Here is a 12,822-nt window from a genome sequence, read left to right on the forward strand (position 1 = left end):
GAATAGGCTGCTGGGCCCTGTGCCAAGGTTCTGATTTGTCAGGCCTGGGAATTCCGCTTCTGACCAGCTCCCTGGTCATGCTGATGCTGCTGGCTGGGGTCACACTCTTGATAACCACCCTCCAGTGTTAGCATCACCTGTAGTGGGCTGAGCGGGGATCCCTTGAAAGTATAACCAGGCCCAGGGTGGGGGGTCCGTGGGACAGGCTTGGTGGGGTGTGCTGGTGCAGACACCTGCCCAGGTGGGGAGTGTTATAGCCACTTGGGGTGTCAGTCACCTTGGGTATGGCCCCAGGAGCTTGGGCTGAGCTCCACAAGACCTTACATCGTGACCTCCAGTACCTTGAATGCAACCTTATTTGGGTAATAGAGTCTTTGTAGATGTAATTGGGTTAAACACCTTGATGGGGGCCATGAAGAGTTGGTGCCCTATAAGAAGAGAGAATGCAGAGACCACAGAAGAGACCCTGTGAAGACAGAGGGCAGATGCTGGAGCGATGTGGCCACAAGCCAGGGAATGCTGGGAGCCCCCTGAGTCTGGAAGTGGCAGGAAGGACCCGCCTCAAAACCCCCTGGTGGGAGCATGGCCCTGGTGATGCCGACTTCTGGCCTCCGGAACTGTGGGAGAAGCCCCTGCTGTTCTGAGCCCCGGGTCGGTGGGGATTTGTTGTGGTGGACGGAGACTAGTGCAGCTCCTGAATGATGCTCATTAGCGGCTGCTCCTGGGTGCCGAGCTCCACAAGACCTCACTTTGTGACCTCCAGGCAGCCAAAGCCACATGAGGCCAGTGCAACAATTTTATGCTTCAGTGCCCTGCTGGTTCTCCATGAAGTGGCCCAGGGATATTCCGGAACACATCCAGGCCTCAGCCCCCAGGTCCTGGAAGCCTCTTGAGGGCTTGCGGCTGGGGCCGTCCACAGGCTCCCCCCATCTCAGCTTTGTTTGGAAGTGGTGGCCTCGAATGCTGCCCGAGCCTGGGCTGGGGGGTACCAGCTGGGCAAAGGGGTGACCTGTGACTTCTCAAGGGAACAGCCTGGCCCCGGGTGGGGGGTCCTCGGGACAGATGTGGCGGGATGGTGCTGGTGCAGAGCTGCCTGCCCGAGTGGGGAGTGCTCCAGCTTTGCGGGGTGCCAATCACCTTAGGTACTGTCCCAGGGGCAAGCAGTCTGGGAGACCTCAGAGGAGGCCTGCCGGCCGGTCCACTGGCTTGTCAGTCACCTGCAGAGCAGAGGGCGATGAGCTGGACTGGGAGGGGACACAGTCTTGGGTATGATTACAGCTCTGTGGGCATGGCCCCTGTGGCCTCTTCCCTCCACTGGCCTCAGGTTCCTGGTACGTGAGATGAGACGGAAGTGAGGGGAAGGAGCTCCTGGCAGGGCTGCAAGCCTCCTCCCTCTGGGTCTGCAGGTAGCTGCTGGGTCCCGATGCTCACCTTGTCTCAGGGGTGATGGCGTCACCTTTTGAAGAAGCCCCAGATGGTGCTGAGCAGGATCCCCACCCCAAAGTGTGCGCCGGGGAGGCGGCACCTGAGCTGTAGACCCAGCAGCTGAGGGCAGGCATGACTGAGCCCATCCCAGTTGGGCCTGGGGCAGGAGGCTGGCGTCGCTGGCACCTTGTAACCCACAAGATGCCCTCAGAGTGTAATTTGCATACAGGTGAGGGCCTGCAACAGAGGCCCGGGATGTCCGGAGGCAGGGCCAGGTAGAGCAGGTAGGCCAGACACACCTGGAGACGCTGCCTCGGGCACACGCAGTTCCTGGGCAGGCCAGTGGAGGGCAGCAGAGCCCAGCGTCAGGCGACCCGGTGCCCAAGCCCTGGTACTCTCCTTGCCCCACTCAGCACCAGGCTTGGGAGGGCAGGGGGAGTTCCCCCCCCACATGGAAACTCCTCCTCCTGGCAGCCTTCCTGGGCCTGTGCTGGGACCCTTACAGCCCTTGCCTAAGGGACCCTCGGGGAATCTGTGTGGTGGAAGTGACAAGCAACATGTGTTAGATTCTAGGTTGCAGGAGGGAGGGCAGCTTGCTCTTCGTGGGGAGAGGGTGTGATGAGGTGGGTGGGCTGCCTGGAGTGCAGGGCACTTCTGGGGCCCTCTCTGGCTGTGGGGTTCCCTCTGGGTGGGCCTGGAGCAGCCCCTGGGTCTGTCCAGCTGCCCGCCACTGTGGGGACACTCAGACCCCCTTCTCCTCAGGTGGGGTATGTCAGTCCCCCAGGCTAGTTCTGTGGGTATGCAACGCACTCCACCTCATTTCCCCAGAAATCCGGGTCTTCAGGAGGCTCTTGCAGTGACCCCTTGCCAATGCACATGCTTAGGGAGAGGCCATTTGCAGGCTTCTCTGGGGCAAAGCAAAGAGGCTCTGTGCCTGGGATGCAGCAGGCCGCTGGTGAGGAGGGTTGCACTTTGCAGATGAGGCCAACGTCCTGGGAGGAGAAAAGGTTGGGGGCTGTCGGAGGCCAAGTTGGACAGCTTCCCCTCATTCCCTAACTCCACAGCCTCTGCTCCTGGAAGTGGACACGGCGGGGAGAACTGAGGGGAAGCTGAGTCCCAGACACGCTGGGCGGTTGCTGGGGTCACCCCAATGTCTGCTCCTAGAGTGCAGCAGTGGCTTGGGCCCCCATTGTTCTGCCCATTGTCAGCTCCACCCCTGCCCCTCCCTGATTTTTCTCCTGGGTGTATCCCACCCAGCCTGTGGTACAGCCCTGGAAAAATGGTCAAATAGAACTCTGGGTGCTGGGCCAGCCTGGGGGCCCCTGGACCTCCGTCAGTGGCCGCAGTGGGAACACTGTAGAAGCATGCTGTGCACATTCTGCATTCTCACTTCTGACTTACGGAGGAGGGAGCTGGGGCTCGGAAACTCCTGGAACATCCCTGTCCCCAGACACACCTGGGCTGGCTGCCTCCAGAAGCTAGGGTGGTGGTGGCCACTCTGATGGGCAAAAGGGATTGCATTTGTTTCAGGGTCTGTGTGAGTTTAGGAGTCACCCAGTGAGGACAGGAGAACATGGGTGGGGATATAGTCTCAGTCCGAGTGCCCAAAGGTGACAGTGTTAGCTTGACTGTGGGGACAGGTGGGGCACCACCCACGCCCAGGCCAGGAGGAAGGGGTTGCATCAGGGCTCTGTGGCTGGAGGCAAGGAGACCTCTCAGTAGTGCTGGAAAGGAGGAGTGGGCGCCCCGCGTGCCAGGTGAGGTCCCTGCTCCCGTGAGAGGTGGCAGGTGGGCAGTGATGGCCACTGCTGGGCTGGAGGGAAGCTGCTGACCCCATGTCACTCGAGCTGGAGCAGGATGTGGGACCGGCCCAGGCAGAAGGGACTGAGACTCCAGGGCCCTCATCAAGCGTTCACTGGCCCCTTGGGGTTTGATGAAGGGTTCACAGGCCCGGCGGTGTGCCCCTCTGGGAAGCAGTCTTGCCTGGCTCAGCCACCTCTGGCATTTGTTTCCGAAGCCAAGAATGTGTCTGGGGATACCCAGGGCTGACTGTCCTGCCTTCTGCCTGGCAAGTAGTCCTGCCACGTAACTGAGAGGCAGCGACTCCGTGTGACCACGGGGCAGGCGGAATGGTGAGCTCTGCTCCGGCCTGCACGGGGGCAGCGGTCCAGGAAGCGGACTTGGGGCTGGACAGGAAAAGCGGGGGGAAAGGGACTCTGGCAGAGGTTACACAGGGGCCACCCACTTGGCTGGTGCAAGCAGGAATGCTCCCCAGAGCGGCCACCCTTCCAGACTCTGGGGACCTGTGCACTGGGATGGAGACTTTTGGCATCTTTTATTGTTAATTTTTTTGCAGAACAAAATTTGCTCCCCTCCTCAGTTGGCAATAATGTGACAGGAACAGGTGGGAGCTGCCCCCATCGTGCAGGTGCAGGATGCTGGGCACTGCACTGATTTCCCGGGGCTGCTGTGGAAAGCACCGCAGCCTCCGTGGCTTTGGACAGTGGAAATGTGCCGTCTCGCGGTTCCGGAGGCCGGAAGTCCCAGGTGCTGGTGCCGGCAGGGCTGTGCGCCCTCCCAAGGCCCTAGGGAAGCGTTCCTCCTGCTGCCCCTGCTTCTCGGGCTCTGGCATTCCTTGGCTTGTGGCTGCATCATTCCAGCCTCCGTCCCCCGCTTCCTGTGTCTTCTCCCATGTGTCTCCGTCCACATTTCTCTCTATGTATGAGGCCCCCGTTATATTCGATTCAGGGCTTGCCCTGCTCCAGTATAACCTCAATTTAATGACATCTGCAGGACTACTGTTTCCAAGTAAGGTCACATCTGGGGTTCCTAGTGGATGAGAATTTTGGGGGCCCACAATTCTAGCTTTCCAGGTGTTTTCTGTCTTACAAGCATCCCGAGCAGGCAGGTTTTCTCTTTGATTTTTGCTGTGAGGGCGGAACCCAGCATTGCTTTGAATGGCCGCATGCTGGGCACTAGGAGGGCTGAAGGGGTGCAGCTGGGGAGGCGCTAGCATCCCATCTTCCGTCTCATCCCAGCCTTGCCACTTGGCAGCTTTTTGGTGCTGGGCAGATGACTGGACCTGCCTGAAATCATCTGTGAAATGGGCCCATTATTTCTCTGGGCCATACCAGCATCAGTTGCTGATTCTCTGAAGCGAATGGAGATGATGGAGCTGGTTTGCACGAGGCCAGGAATGGTGTCCTCAGAAACGTTCCGGGGAAGCCCCAGCTCCGCCTCCACCCGCTGGCTGCACAGACTCCTTGTGCCTTGGGTGCCTCATCTGCAGAACGGAAATAGCCCCAGTCCCTGCCCTGTTGGCTTAAGGCGAGGATGGGTGGGAGATGGGTACAAAGCCCTCCCAGGTGCCTGGCACAGGGCCAGCTTTGATGCAGCTCAGCCTCTGTACAAGTTGGCTCTAGGGCTCCAGCACCTGGAGAGGGCCGGGCAAGGCCACCTGGAAGACGCCCTTGTGGATCTTGCTTCTCTCCCTCGAGACTCTGGCTCCACCGTGGGTTTTGTTGGCATTATCGGTGGACGGGGGACTGAGTGCCAGCAGGATGAACCTGGCAGCCGTGATGGTTGTCAGCCACATTTCCAAGGTGGACTTGGTCCCAGCCTGGCAGCACGGGTGAAACCGGAGTGTCCATGTGGGGCTCTCTGCGTAAGTGACACCCCAGAGCCTTTCTCTTGGATGCCAGTGGGACATCAGGTCATGCAGTGTCCACACATAAGCACTTAGCACCAGTTTGTCTGCAGCGAGAAGATGCCAGGGGCTCCTGTGACAGTGGGGCTGCCAACGCCCACCTGCTGCGTCAAAAGAACCCGCCTCTCCCCAGAAGGGAGGGTCCTCTGGTGGGTGAATGAAGATTGGGTCAGTTTCATGGACCCCTCCCCTTGGGCCCACTCTGCCCGTCTCTCTGTCTAGACCGAGGCCACGTCAGCTGGCAGGGCCTGTGAGCCCTCTGGCTTTACACTTCCTTGGTCTGGGCGTCTCTCTGTCACATGGCGAATGATCCCTGAACAAACAGTGCCGTGTCCTTGGGGAGCTTGGGTTTGAAGGGGCCCCGCCATGGGTCTTTTGTAATGGGAGCCATTGCCCTGTGTGTTGGGGTTTCCATGGATTGGTGGGGCACACCTGTGGTCAGCCCCCACCCACATCTTGGAGCCTGGGTAAGACAACTCTGGCCTTGCCCGGCCCCGGGTGGCCCCGCAGCTCATTCACCTGGCACAGAGAGGCAGTGAGCAACCAAGAATGGCACTTTTGATCAGGGGACAGCGGTGTGTTTGCCAGCAGCCCCCAGACACTCCTGCCTGGCTCCGGCCCAAACCAGCTTCTCAAAGCGTAGTTCCTTCGAGAGACTGTTGGAAACACCTTTGAAAAATGGCTTTGTGCAGCCGGCCTGGAGGGCTGTGCACCGAGCCCCAGGGCTCCTCCTTGGCCACCAGCCTGGGTCCCAGGACGCAGGGCCATATGGCAGGTTTAGAAATTAGGCCAGGCCCCGACATTCCTGTGTGCAGCCCCGGAGCCCCCCATGCCTGCAGCCCACTCCCCACCTCTGCCAGCCCGGGGCTCAGTGTCTGTCCTGCACTTGGGGTGGGGTGAGGGTCTGGGCTTCTACACCCAGCCGACTGGGAAGCTTCTGCAAGTGGTGAAACCCGAAGGAAAGCCTCGGAGTCTCTCCCCGCTGCCGCCCGCCTTGGTTCAGTGATGCTTCACTGAGCCACGTATCCTGCTCTTGCAGTTCGGAAGGGACTTAATCTATTTTTGTCCCATTCGGCCAGGCTGATTATCTTTAATAAGGCCATCCTGGATGTTTCCTTGTAAGCTCGTTTTAAGGAAATGTTTGCGCATTAAGCATTTTCCCACAGCGGTGAGACAATGTGCTGTCCCTTGCCAAAGATCACATTTGCCATCCTCGGCGTTCCTGCCTCTGGACGGTGAGCCTGGAGGCTGGCCAGCCCAGCACTGCCAGGGGCCCTCCATTGATCGCTATCAGGATGTGTTTGATTAATATCTCCTGGAGGGGGAGGCCTGCGCTCCCTGCTGCCGAATGGCTCTTCAAGCAGGGTCCCTGACTGCCGGCGGTGGGGAGGGGCGGCAGCGAGGTGTTGCTTGGGCCTCCAGCAGGCGGCCTGAGTGATGGGCCGAGCTTGGCCGTGGCCGTGTGAACCGGCCGCCTGGTCCTGCTCCCAGCTCTTTAAAGCACTTCCAGTTTGCCCAGCTGGGTACGTCCAGTGCAGCCCTTTACACTTCCCGTTTATCCAGATCCATGAAGCAAAACCAAACTGTCCAGGTCCCCTGAGGCCTGCTGGCCCTGGCTCCCAGGCCTGGCCACGCAGTGAGGTGCTGTGGGAAGGTGCCTCTGGGTGATTCTCTGAGCCTGTGGGTGGGGGTGGAGGGAGCTTATCCCAGCCTCCTGTCCTTGGTGAACTGCTCCAGTGGGGCAGGCCTCCCTCCATCTTCCCACTCAGGGCTACACAGAGGCCAGGCTCCCAGGGCCCAGGCCTCACCTGCTGATGGTCAGGGCAGGGGATAGCATCCGTATCTGGCTGTGTGGGGGACCCAGTCACAGACAGGCAGAGGGGACAGCCAGTGGCAGCGTCTGGGGTTTTCAGAGGCCACAACTTCTGGGGAGAGGAGGGTCCCTGAGCACGAATGGTTGCAATGGGATGTGGGGAGGTAAGAGGGAGAACTGGTTCAGACAGAGAAGAAGGGCAGTGGTCATGCTGTTTCTGCTCTGTATCCAAGAGGTGATTCTGGGGCTGATACCTGCGGAGGGTGGGCAGCCCAGGGAGCGCCTGGCCTGCTCGAGGAGCTAATGGCCAGATGGGTGGGGCCATCCAGTGAGGGTATTTTCTAAATTGGAAAGTCCCTGATTTTTTTTGGGAGTTGGAGAAGTTTAAAGTGGGAAGGGCCTGTGGAGACCTTGGCATCAGTCTCCCTGGTGTTTGGGAGGCTGAAACCTGGCATGGCAGGAATGGCCCAGTCTGCACTGCTAGGAGAGGACCAGCGGCTGCTGCACTGCAAGCTCACCTGGGGCAGGTCCCTGGGTCTCTCACGGTGCAAATTCCAGGGCTTGGCATGCAGTATTCTTGCCAGAAACACTGAGGAAGTCTCTGCCACCCAGGGACTATGCTGTGAGGGTTTGCTGAGCACCAGGATTTGGTGAGCAGTGGGGTTTGCTTAGCACCAGGGTCTGCTAACTACTGTGCTCCCTGGGATACCACAGTGAATGCTAGCAAAGCCCCACCTGAATGCTGCTTCAGACAATTCAGCCTCCTCTTATCTCTGTGAGTTGGGGCTACTCTGGCCCCACACTCAGGGTTGTCAAGAGGATCACAGCTGGTCACACCCTCTTCCCCCATCTTGGGAGAAGCGCTGAGCGACCCATCTGCTCATGCCCATGTCCTGGGCTCAGTGTTGATGCTTTTATCCCACCCCACCCCATTGCAGCCACCAGCAAAGTCTGTTTGAACCTCCAAGCCTGTTTTTTTGGTCTACCCCTCCTCATTCCCTCTCTTCTGCCTGAGCCCTGCCCACCAACACACCTGGAGGCCTACAGCAGTCCCCGATGGTCCACCTGTTTCCATGGCTGCCTTTTCTGATCTGTCTTTGCCCCCACAGCATTGTTGGATCACGTCCTTCCCCATTGTGAAACTCAGCCATGGCCATCCATGGTCCTTCGCCCTGGCCCCCAGCCCTGCATGCATGAGCCCTTGCCCACCGTCCAGGCTCTTGTGGGCCTGCCACCCCTGCCATGGCACTGGTCAGCACCATACCTCCCAGCCTCAGGGCCTTTGTCCAGGATATTTGGACTTGGCTGAATGATGACTCCCTTAAGATATGTCCAAATCCTAACTCAGAACCTGTGAGTGTGGCCTTTTTGGAAAGCAGGGTCTTTGCAGATGAGACTGAGGTAGGGGATGAGGACATCCTGGATTATCTGTGTGGGCTCAAAACCCAATGCCGGGTGTCTCAGAGAGAAGAGGTGAAGACACAGAGAGAAGGAGGGAGATGCATGAAGGTGGAGGCAGAGCCTGGAGTGATGAGGCCATAGCCAAGGGGTGCCTGGAGTACCCGGGAGCTGGTAGAGTCGGGAAGGACCCTTCCCTGGCACTTTCAGAGGGAGGGAGGCCCTGCTGACACCTGGGTCTTGGGCTGCTGGTCCCCAGAACTGAGAGAATAAGTCTCTGTTGTTCTGAGCCTCCCAGTTTGGGATGGTTTGTCACAGCAGCTACAGAAGACTTGTACACATTTGTTCTGTCGACATGCTCTTCTCATTCTCACACGCCTTTCAGGTCCCAGACCCACTCCCTGGTGGAGGAGCTCCCTGGTGCCCATCCAAGCACCTGCCCCTGCCCCTTTGGGAGCCCCACCACAGTCTATGATCATGTATTTATTGATCACTTATTAACTTGTTTATTGGTTAATTACACATTTGTTGATTATTGAAAATGTGAACTATGTCTTTAAATCCCAGCATCTGTGCAGAGACAGCTCCTGTCATTAGTATTAAATGAATGAACAGATACCTCATTCATTCATTCATCCCCTCAATCACCATTTATTGAATGCTGCTGGTGCCAGGGCTGGGGATATAGCAGTGCCTGCCTTGGTGGGCTCTTCTAGTCAGGTGGCCAAGAGAAGCAGACAGTGTCTGATCCATCAGGCAGTGGTGGGCTCCAGTGGAGATTTCAGCTGGGCCAGGGCAGGCCTTGCTGATGAGGACTCACACCTGAGGAAAGGGGGGCAGGGAGCCCAGTGGACACCTCGGGGTAGAGCAGCACGTGCCAACGCCCTGAGGTGGGGCATGCTTAGCTCCTTGAGGTTCCCCGAAGGGACCTCGTGTGGAGCAGAGGATCTCCTGGGGGTTTGAGTGGAGAAAGGATGAGATCCAGTGCACTGTTAAGACAGAGTGTGCAAGCCTTAGCTTGTCCTGAGCCCTGAGGGCTGGGATGTCCGTGGCCTTTGAGTTGGGCAGTGGAGAACTGAGGATCTGCAAGGGTGGCTCCAGGTGCTTTTGAGTCTACAAGAGAGACAACCGATCACTTTAATCAGGCGCTAGAAACTCTTTAGATCAAGGGCTAGGAGACATGGCCATTTTCTTGTTAATTCCAAGGTGGGAGATAGCTGAGGTGTTGATGACCCAGATCCAGGCAGGGCCGCACTGTCTGCCGGGCTCTACCATGTTTAAAGGCATCTCCCACCTGGCTGCCTTGAAGAACAGTCACTTCTGCAGAATCTCAAATCCATCAGTTGATAAATCAATCAGTACATCTATCCTCATGTTACTTTGTTAAGCACCTCGGGTATCAGGCACCTCGTGTATCAGTGCCTCGTGTATCAGGCATCTGAAACACATTATCAAATTTAATCCTTCCCATTTCCCCTCATGAGGTCCTTTGTACAGATGAGGAAACCAAGGCTCAGAGAGGAGAGTCTGTGGCTTCAGGGTTATCAGCTGAGAAGCGGCCGACCCTGGCCTGGAGCTCATGCCTGTGTGAGGCTGAGGTCAGTGTGTTCTGGCATGGAAGAGAGAGAAGTTGGTAGATGCAGTGCCCCAGCATCTGCGTGGGGAAGAGGTCGGGGTCCTTGGGAGAGAGGGCATCTGGAAGTGCAGGTGTTCTAGGCGAGAACTGTGTGAGCAATGCACAGTGCTGAAAAACATGGGTTGAAAGGTTGGCCTGGAGGGGTTCTCTGTCTCTGAGGCTAGGAGTGGGGTACCCGGCCAGTGGAGGTCCCTGACTGAGATCTTTGTAGATTTCTAGGGAGAGAAAGGAGATATAAATTATTCTACCAAGATAGTTGTCTTTCTGGGGGATGACCAGTTTTATCCATCCATCCATCCATCCATCCATCCATCCATCCATCTCCAAATATCCAAGCATCCATCCGTCCATCTGTCCATCCATCCATCGAATCATCCATCCATCCATCATTTATCCATCTATCCAAACATCCATCCATCTGTTCATCCACCATTCATCTATCTATCCACACATCCATCCATCCATCCATCCGTCCGTCCGTTCATCCATCTATTGAAATATCCATCCATCCATCGTCCATCTGTCATCCATCCATCCATCCATCCATCCATCCATCCATCTATCCACCCACACATCCACACATCCATCCATCCATCCATACATCCATTCATCCATCCATCCACGCACACATCCATCCATCCATCCATCCACATATCCATTCATCCATCCATCCATCCACCCACACATTCATCCATCTATCCACACATCTATCCATCCATCCCTGCATTCACACATCCATCCATCCATCCATTGAAACATCCATCCATCTAAACATCCATTTCTATCCATCTATCCATCCATCCATTGAAACATCCATCCATCCAAACACCCATTTCCATCCATCCATCCATCCATCCATCCATCCATCCATCCATCATCTATCATCTACCAAATATCTATCCAAACTCCCTACTTCCCTCTGTAGTCTATGACAAGCATTCTTGGCACTGGGGATACAGGAGGGTCCCTAGTTCCTGCTCTCAGGAAGTTGGGAAGCTCTGAACAAATGATTATGAAAATAATTCCACTAGAATTATAAGGACCACCAGGAAGGAGGGTACAGTGAGTGCATATCCAGGCCCCACTCCCCTGATGCTCAGGGTGGGCTTCCCTGGAAAGTGAGTTGAGATGAATTGGATGAGCCAGGGTGACCTGGTGGGGAGCAGAGAAGCGTGATCCCAGTGGGAGGAACAGAATGTGCAGAGAAGGAATGACTTGTTGAAGTGGGAAGAACAGAAGGAAAACTCGTGTCTGCAGGGGTGGGCAGGGAACATGGAGGGGCTGCGGAGGCAGGGGGCTCAGGCACTGGGTTGGGAGGTGATACTCTGATGGTGCTGACACACTCAGGGTCAGTTTATCACCCGGGGGTGTGACCTCAGTGTGGCTCCTTTCCCATTCTGTTTTGCAGTCTCTGCTTTCTCAAAAGGTTACTCCAAAAGGGGACTGCAAGGTCAAGATGGCATGGGGAGGCTTTGGCGTCCAAAGCAGTTTTATTTTGGCAAGTCAGCCGAAGGAGCACGTGCGTCTAAAATTAGGCAAGACTGTGCACCGCACACGAGTTCACACGCTCGAAACTCCTGTGGGCAGGGCCCACACGGCTCTCCTGTGTCTGCTCAAGGTACAATCCGTTCATACCTTTGGAACATTCCTCAGCTTTTATTTAATGTAGGAAGACTCATTTCTGGAATTAGCATATAAATTGGCAGGAGTCAGCAGCTCTGGCACAAGGCGCTCCGTGTCAGGCCGGGAGAGCGGAGCCTGTGCGTGGATGGGGTATCCACTCCCTGGCACCCTTTTCCCCCTCCCGGGGCAAATCCATGCTCCATTCAAAACACTCCAGACTTCTTCCCAAAATGGGCAACTGTGTCCCTTCGGCGGTGGCTGTAAGGGGAGAGGGGTCGTGGCCAGGGACGGGGTGCTGAGGAGAGCATGGGAAATCTTTCCGGCCAAATGGCTTGCTCCGGGAAAGTTTTCCCACAGGAGCGGCCCCACGGCCTGCCTCCCAGCACAAGGTCGCCGAAGCGGAGACAGAGAAACGTTGGTTGCCCTAAGCTGTCTTGTCTGGTCTGGTCGGGGGTAGGTATTTTACACATTTTATAGCCCTATTAGTTTTAGGTCTTTTGGATAGGGGTGACCAGTTGATCATTAACTGTTTGCTACGTGTGGCATTCCAAATTCTGGCCCCAGATAGCTCAACCCAGCGTGCTGGTTCCGCCTGGCCATTAGGCCATGGCTGGGTAGGCCGCCTTCCCCAGCGGGTGGGGCGAATTCCCCTGATGCCAGGGCTTGGGCCCTCGTGGAGGCCTCCCTGGCTCCCTTGGGCTCAGGCGTGAACCCTTTATTATACTTCTGGCGGTTCAGTCCGCCCGTGGACCCTCCACCGTGGTGTCTTCCCAAGACTGGGCATTTGCCCCAAAAAGGCACAGATGATTAGATTCTGACATCCCTATTCGGCGTGTTTCCCCCAGAATAAAATAGCAATAAGGCCGGGTGCGGTGGCTCACACCTGTAATCCCAGCACTTTGGGAGGCTGAGGCAGGTGGATCGCCAAGTCCGGAGATCGAGACCATCCTGGCTAACACGGTGAAACCCTGTCTCTACCACAAATACAAAAACTTAGCCAGGTATGGTGGTGCGCCTGTAATCCCAGCTACTCGAGAGGCTGAGGCAGGAGAATCGCTTGAACCTGGGAGGTGGAGGTTGCAGTGAGCCAAGATCCAAAGTCCCAGGCCTGGCCAGGTCACTGTCCTGCCCTCAGTGTAAGACCTGTGTTTTCGATGTTTTCTGCCTACGGAAGGTTCCTGCTGAAGTGCAGGTTTTGGTCGGGTTAGGAGTCCTCAGGCG

The 12,822-nt window shown here is 56.8% G+C and overlaps 1 protein-coding gene across 4 annotated transcripts in view; it reads left to right on the forward strand.

The window, feature by feature from the left end:
* The window catches only part of TPCN2 (two pore segment channel 2), an 82,596-nt gene that overhangs the window by 53,744 nt on the left and 16,030 nt on the right, over nt 1-12,822 (forward strand). For all 4 annotated transcript variants that reach the window (XR_013523553.1, XR_013523563.1, XR_013523560.1 and 1 more), the window contains one exon: nt 11,387-12,737. The gene's annotated coding sequence lies outside the window, so the exon portion shown is untranslated. The remainder of the gene's footprint in view (nt 1-11,386; nt 12,738-12,822) is intronic.

This window comes from Callithrix jacchus, chromosome 10 (assembly GCF_049354715.1).
Source record: "Callithrix jacchus isolate 240 chromosome 10, calJac240_pri, whole genome shotgun sequence".
Lineage (NCBI taxonomy): Eukaryota > Metazoa > Chordata > Mammalia > Primates > Cebidae > Callithrix > Callithrix jacchus.